Source organism: Castor canadensis, chromosome 16, assembly GCF_047511655.1.
Source record: "Castor canadensis chromosome 16, mCasCan1.hap1v2, whole genome shotgun sequence".
Lineage (NCBI taxonomy): Eukaryota > Metazoa > Chordata > Mammalia > Rodentia > Castoridae > Castor > Castor canadensis.
In genome coordinates this window covers 79051803-79059299 of record NC_133401.1, presented here as the reverse complement: position 1 = coordinate 79059299, position 7497 = coordinate 79051803, and the positions used below count along the sequence as shown (strand labels likewise).

The 7497-nt window shown below is 37.7% G+C and overlaps 1 long non-coding RNA gene across 5 annotated transcripts in view; it reads left to right on the top strand.

The window, feature by feature from the left end:
* The first annotated feature begins 3916 nt into the window (after positions 1-3916).
* LOC141418002 (uncharacterized) overlaps positions 3917-7497 on the top strand; it is a 187748-nt gene continuing 184167 nt past the window's right edge. For all 5 annotated transcript variants that reach the window (XR_012442626.1, XR_012442625.1, XR_012442622.1 and 2 more), the window contains exon 1: positions 3917-4070. This is a non-coding gene — a long non-coding RNA (uncharacterized lncRNA). The remainder of the gene's footprint in view (positions 4071-7497) is intronic.

The window sequence follows — 7497 nt, the reverse complement described above, 5'->3', positions numbered from 1 at the left end:
CCTTCAGTGTGAACTATGGAAGTTGTGCTTAAATACATGGATAGCAAGCAGCAGAGTTGACAACAAACTCCTGTAGCTTAGAACCAGAAGCCTGGGCTATTTTCAAGGAGAAACTGAATTTTAGACAGGAAGGTGGATGATTTCTAGATCTATCTAGAATTCTGAATGGTTTTTCAAGTCCTCATTTTTAAACCCTTTGTCCATGTTTACATTTAAAAAAATCTTGCATCCATATTTTTCACATGCATAAAACATGGTTGGCAGATATTTTAATGCTTTACAATTTGCTCAGCTCATTTTAATGTAAACATTTTTTGGCCTTTTTTTTCTTTGCTGTCTAGGTACCAAAGGCTGATTGATGAAAAGTTAACAGTTCTGTAGTTAGCATATTAAATAGACTATAAATAGCATATTAAATAGATGAAAAGTTAACAGTTCTGTAGTTAGCATATTAAATCTCTTCTGCCAGTGTTGAAACAACTAATTATCCAAACTCTGTTTGGGAGCAAGAAAACTTGACCTCAGAGAGACCAGTAGAGCCCTTCAAGGAGAAAATGAAGAGAAGGGGTCTCCCACTTGCTCAGCTCCAAGCTGCTCTGAGATCTTTATTTGAGAAAAGGACTCCAGTACTTGAAGGGTTCACTGATGCACTGCCTCAGAAATAATGATTACAGAAAATCAGGACTCATGAATATGCAGATTATTTCTGCTTTGAGATACTTGAGTTATCCAAATTAAAAATATAAAATTATGGATTGCAAGGAAAGTGGCAGAGACTTTTTAAAAATTTTAACAATTGGAAAATATCACTGGAAATGAAGTCTTCCTGCCAACATGAAGCAATAATAATCATGCCAGGAAAAGGATGCTTTTCTAAATGCTTGTTTTAAATAGATTTCTCTCTCCCCCAAATATGTTTAAAGATAGACTACGGATGTTTCAATTCATGTGATTTTTGTCTTTGTGAATTTCAGTTTCAGAGATATCCATTTTGGGACAGACTCTAACACCATTTCATTCACATGATGTTCTTATAATCAGCATACACTCTCAGAAATTCTGAAACAAGGAGATTAATTTTGGTGACTTTTCCTTTCTCAAGTCCTCTCTTTTATTTGAGGATCTTATTGAATGTTCTAAGTCTGGTCTGTCAAAGACCTCCCATTCCATTCCATTCGCCTTGACCCCTCAGAATCTACCCATCTTATCTCTTTCCTGTTTTGGTACATCAAAATGATTCACTTGGCTCTTAGTAAACGCCATAATGTATTCCAGCACAACAATTAAAAGAAAGATTTTTTGAGGCAATATGGTTAGTAAATATAAGAGCATGTGTCAGGTTACTATTGTTTTTTGCAAATTAAAATTTCTCATTTTCAATATTGTAAGCAATACCAGGCAGTTACTTACAGCTTGATCACATCACAATTATCAGATGAAAGAAGATATAATGAAAATAACTATTATGTGTTTTTGAGGAGACAATTAAAACAAAGCAGAGGATTTAGTGATACAGAAGGAAGTTGGCAAATATGTAGCAGGTGTTTTTCCATTTTCCTGTTACATATTGCCATGCTGAGATATTTCTCACAAAGATCTCAGAATATTTCTTAACATAGTGACTGAAGCAGCCTCTTTCAATTAAGAAATTGCATTTCAGATAAATTCACTTATCTTTCTTAAACTAGAACAAACTTAAACAAACAACAACAAAGATGTGGACCACTCAATTAGTGCTGGGTTGCAGGAGTAAGGCAGAGACGACCCTTAGCTACAGAGGTGGAGTCAGGTTGGGGGAGAGAGTTTGGTATGAACAGAGCAATTTATGTGAGATGAGTTTCAAAATGAAGAGGCAGTTGTGAAGGGTCACGAGAAGATGGAGCATGTGGAGGGGCAGTAACCAAGTCTGAAGTGCAAGGAGTGTCAGCTGGTTGAAGTGGGCAGGTTTGGAAGGATTGAAGGTGCTGAATTGAAGACATTCCTTGAGGCTTTGCAGTTTTACTTCTGCTTAAAACATATGCACCTCAAAGTCTTTTCCAAATGCTCACCATCTACTTATGTAACAACACTTGGCATTTGACATTTTGAATGGTTGCTGGCACTTCTACAATGCTCCTTGCATACCTGAATGGGCTTTTGCAATTGGGTAAACGGTCATCCTTTCTGGTAGAGACATAACAAAGGTGAGAACAAGACCACATGCTTTTCCTAAGACCCTTGTGTCTTGAACAAGGCAACAGTTCTAACCCAGGTCTCCTTCTGTGTTTGCTTGTGATGCCAACCGAGGATGAAATGGCAACCATAATCAGAGTTCCTAGGCTATCTCAGGGTTCATTGATAGCTGCCTTCACTGCATTCTTCTTTCTTGCTTGCTATCTATTAGAGAGGAAAATTGAATTTGATGCTTGAAATAAATACTTAGGGACCATATGGTTCTACCAAAAATTTACATGGACCTATAAAAGAAACTAGTTGGCGTCATGGGTTATAATTTCCTCACTAAAGTTTGGGTAGGCAGGAAGGTAATACACCTGAAAACAGAAAAGACCAGGAACTTCGGACAGTCTCCTAGGTAGATACTATGTTCTGATCCTCTCCTGACTATTACAGATGGTTGGGCTTATTACTTTTGCGTTTCCAACACTATCCTCCTTCCCTGCTTACCCCATGTGCAGGAAGAAACATGAACCCACATGGCATTGAAAGGCAGGGCTATGACAGGCACCCAAAGTAGGGCCAAATTGCTTAGTACACAGTCACAGGCTAGGATTGGAAAACCATAGTCTTTTGACAGTCTCTTAGGACCAATGAACATGGGGAAATGGAGGTGTTAAGTTGTTTTAGCCAAAGAAGATCTAAACCAGTTTACTTGAATTCAGGCTTCCTTCACAGAGACAAGCCAAAGTTGAGAGTTAAGACTGTTATCTGGATGCTTCCTAAATTATACCAGAAAGGAATCTGATTTTACTAAATAAAACATAGATGAATTTTGAGCCTGTGTTATGCAGGTAGTTTCTCCCATTTCTGTTTTTTATTTGGCCTGGGGAGGATAGTCTAAACTCTTCATTAGAGTAAATGCAATAGTGAGAGATTGAAGTTGTTCTCAAACTTAACTTATTCCTTATTTTTTACTTGGTAGGTTAGTTAATGTATTAGGTACCACAAACCAAATGGCTTATACACAAGAGCTTTATTGTCTCACAGATCAGGAGGCCAAAAGAATTCTAAGGTCAAAATTTCTACAGAATTGGTTCCTTATGAAGGCTGTGAGAGAGAATCTATTCCGTGACTCCACCTACCTTCTGGTGGTTTGTTAGTAAATCTTTGGTGTTCCTTGACTTGGAGAACCAACACTCTGCTGTCTTCCTTCATCTTCACATAGAATTTTCTCTGTGTGTATGAATGTGTCTGTTTCTAAATCTCCCCTTTGTGTAAGGCTGTTAGTCATATTAGATTAAAACTCATCCTAATGTCTCATTTTTAACTTGAATAAGTCTGGAAAGGCCCCTATCTCTAGACAAGGTCATATTCTGAAGTGAGGGGAATGGTTAAAACTTCAACATTTAGATTTGGGAGGAAAAAAACCCCATAACAGTTAAGTATATTGTGTGAATCCCTGACATACACACTGAATACACTATAAAACCATAATCATATAAGCAAAATGTCATTGCCTTCATTAAGAGAGTCTGGTTGAGTAAAATTTTCAAATATACTTTTTTTTTCTAACTTGAAATGAGAGAATTTATCAATATCTATCCAGCATTGTGCTGAAGCTGAGTAGTAATCCCTTTTCCTATTTGGGAAGTAGAACTGGATGGACAGCTGGCTTCAGAGTTTGCATGAAGAGTACATAATCCTACTTACATAACCCATCGTGTTTGCAAAATCTGCACTGCAGTTTTGGGGACGGAAATTAGATGTTTGGAAATAAAATCTGCTTGCAGGAGTGGAAAATTTCCCCTTTCACATTATTTTTCTTGTCTACATTTTTATTTTGCATTCTCAAGAGGCAGGTATCTTTGCTTGAGTATTTTGCCTTTGCTACACATGTCAGGAATGCAGAAATGGTGAGTTGTGTTGCTGGGACTATTCACTGACCTTCGATGCAAGGGGAAAGTTGTTTAACTCCTCCAGGATTATGCTTTCTTAAAACGAGTCAATTGACCTAGATTGAAGTGAAATGAGTAAAGAGGGCATGAAGAGTTAATAGCTATGTAACACTTAAAAGTGTGAAGGTTCATTATTCAAATTTTAATTCTGCAGTTATTGTGCCCATGTTCTGGAAATCTGTTTTGTAAAATCATCCTGCTTCTGATTCACAGCACTATTTCCCCGTATTTTATAGGAACTATAATTTCTTCACTATAATTGCTTCTTCTGGGCTGCTGATTATGTGAACTTACATTTGGGGGCATTAGTAAATTATATTACCCTATCAGTTGGTGACAATGATTGGACTGATCATGGACGTGTGGACAAGTTGACTAATTAGAACTTTTTTGGGATTTTATATACCAGTAAGAAGGGTCTGAGAGAAAGAAAATTTCTCCTGGGTTAACTAAGCTAGGGTGACTTAGTCCTGTCTGAAGTCATGTCTTGCTCAACATCTTGTGGGAGAAGACTGAATGATAAGAAAGTGACAGAACACATGGAGGAAGGGAGGGAGGGAAAGAAGGAGAGAGGAAAGGAGGGAAAGAGAGAATAAAAGTATCACTTGAATTCTTGGAGATGGTCAGTTTTGTGAGTCAATAAAGTTCTCCCATTGCTTAAGCTGGTTATAACCAGCATTTTTTCAGTCACACAAAATAGTACTTTTAGTCCATGAAAAGGAAAAGCAATAATACTTTTATTAAAACTTCAAGGTATCTGTTTGCACAGGCAAGGAAAACTTTCTGCAGGTAGCAGTGTTTGAAAGATATTGTGAAATATGGTATTTTTTATAATCTTACTTTTAGAATTTAATCTGACATTTTTAATGCAGTTACTCTTCTTTCTCATTACCATGTAGGATTTTATTTTTCAGCTCATTTTTGTGTGTACTTATTGATTGGTGTGTGTGTGTGTGTGAGTGTGTGTGTGTGTTGGGGTCTGTAGAACAGTATCTGAGGCTCTCAAAAGTCCCTTAAGAGAGAACTTCTTCAAACTTATGTTATACACTGTCTGAAATTCTTCTCACTTTCTGTTTATTATTTTCAGACAGCTGAAATGCTGCCATTCTTGTGAGCTCTTCTGTAGTTTGTTTAGTTTGAAATGATTTTCCACTTGCATTCCATAGAGCCAAATGTCCTAACAACACCAATCCTATTCTCTATTCTATTACACATTTTATATTTTATAAGATATACTTGTGGATAGTTACATTGTATAGTAAGTCACCCAAATAAATGGCTTTAAACAGCTTCTATTTTATTATTTTTCATCATATCCATCTTTTTCCTTCCTTCCTACCTTCCTTCCTTCCTTCCTTCCTTCTTTTCTTCCTTCCTTCCCTCCCTCCCTCCCTTCCTTTTTTTTTTTTGAGATAGGCCTTACTATGTAACCTAGGCTGGCTTGGAACTTGCAATCCTCTTTCCTCCACCTGCCAAGTTCTGGGATTACAGGTGTGTATCACCATGCTCAACTACTATGTCTCACCATTTTCTTGATCAAGACTTTGAAGAAGATTTACCTTATTCTTCTTTACCTGTTGTTGACTGAAGGCCTTTGATGTCACTGAGTTGGTCTGGTCTAGAAGGTCCAGGACAGTTTCACTCATGTGCGTAGCTGTTTGTAGGTTGTTGCTGGTATTTCTCTTCTCTCCTTTTGGTTTCTTCTATTTTCTCTTTTCTTTTGGGTTAATGCTTAAAAGTCTTTCCCCTATTATTTTAGCAGTGTTTATAGAGAGAACACTATTAAATGTAGCATTTTTACCTAACAGTGCCTCAAGCCTAATTTACAATGTTCTTTCACATTTTGTTTCTGTTTTCTTTTTACATCAGTATTACTCCTCCATGTTTTAAGATAAGAAAGCTGAAACACATAAGATAAGTGCTTTGGTAGCCACACCTTTTTGATTGCGAAGAAAAGAAACCCACTCAAGCCAGAGAAGGTAAACATCACATTTCCATGTCCTTTAAATATCCTCATCCACCCCCAGGCTTACACTTGTGGTCTTGGAGGGGTGACTTAGGTGTGTCACTGAAACTGAAGTTTTAGACTCCAGGCCCAAACTCCTGGGCTTCCACATATATACCAATAGTGAAGGACAGAGGAGGGAGGTTTGTTATACAACCAGCAACATGCTATGGGAAGAAGCAAAGTAAGCACTCAGCTATCTTTGGGGTGGAGACATGAGCTTTAGTTTTAAATAGGAAAAGAATTAGGACAGGGAACAAAAGGTATGTGCATACAGTCCCAGTCACAGATGTAGCCTGGTTGGTCATTAATCTCAGTCCTTGTTCTTTGAGGGTTCAGGAGAAGTTGTTATCACTGTCATCACTTGAGGGGAGCAACCTGGTTCCTAAGACATAATTACTCCTGCTTTAGCATGCAGCCTCATCATTATAGGTAACTGTCCTCGTTTGAGGGGAGTCTGTCCTGCAAGGCTCTGTTGTCTCAGAGGGGTAGTTTCAGTCTCTTGTCATGAAGAAGTTATTGATCATTCCTTCTTTGATTATAAGGTGGCTGCAGGAGAGAATGGCTCAGAGCAAACGACAACAGTTACAAAATGGAGATAGAGATGGCAAGCCTTTCTCTTGCTTTTAGTTAATTTGTGGGCCCAAGTAAGGAGTCAATGTTTTTCAGCAAAAGTAGTTCAAGCACTTTTTATATCACATTGATGACCCAGATGCTCTGGATTTCTGTAGTTCAGGTGTTTATTAGGGTACACAGATAAAATACAAGGTGCTCATTTAAGTAAATTTCAGGTCTAGAACAAATAATTTTTTTAGTAGAGATTTGTTTTAAGTATTTTATAAAATACCTACACAAAAATCATTGTGTATCTGACCTTCAAACATATTTGAGCCTCCAGAGTTTTCATTTGTTGAATCTGGCAACCCTAATCTACTTGGACCAGCCCAAGGGTCCGTTATTATGAGGAATGGTTGGGTTTTATAAAAAAAAATGAAAATATCCTCAGTTTTGGTAGCTCCTTGTAAATCTGGAATCATTCATTCTTTGGCAAAATCGTAAAGAAGGAAGAACGTTGTCTCTCTTCTTTTTCATTCTTTTTTTAACGGAAGTCTGTATTTATTAAAGTGAAGGCCAAGAGTGTCCTTGGGTTTTCTTTATTCTTTATTTTTGGCCGTACTGGGGTTGAACTCAGGGTCTCACACTTGCTAGGCAGGTACTCTAGCACTTGAGCCACTCCATCAGCCCATTTTTGTGATGGGTTTTTTCAAGAATTATTTGCCTGGGCTGGCTTTGAACTGAGTTCCTCTGATCTCTGCCTCCTGGGTAACTAGGATTACAGATGTGAGCCACCTGCGCCTGATTGTGTCTTTTGTTTTTAAC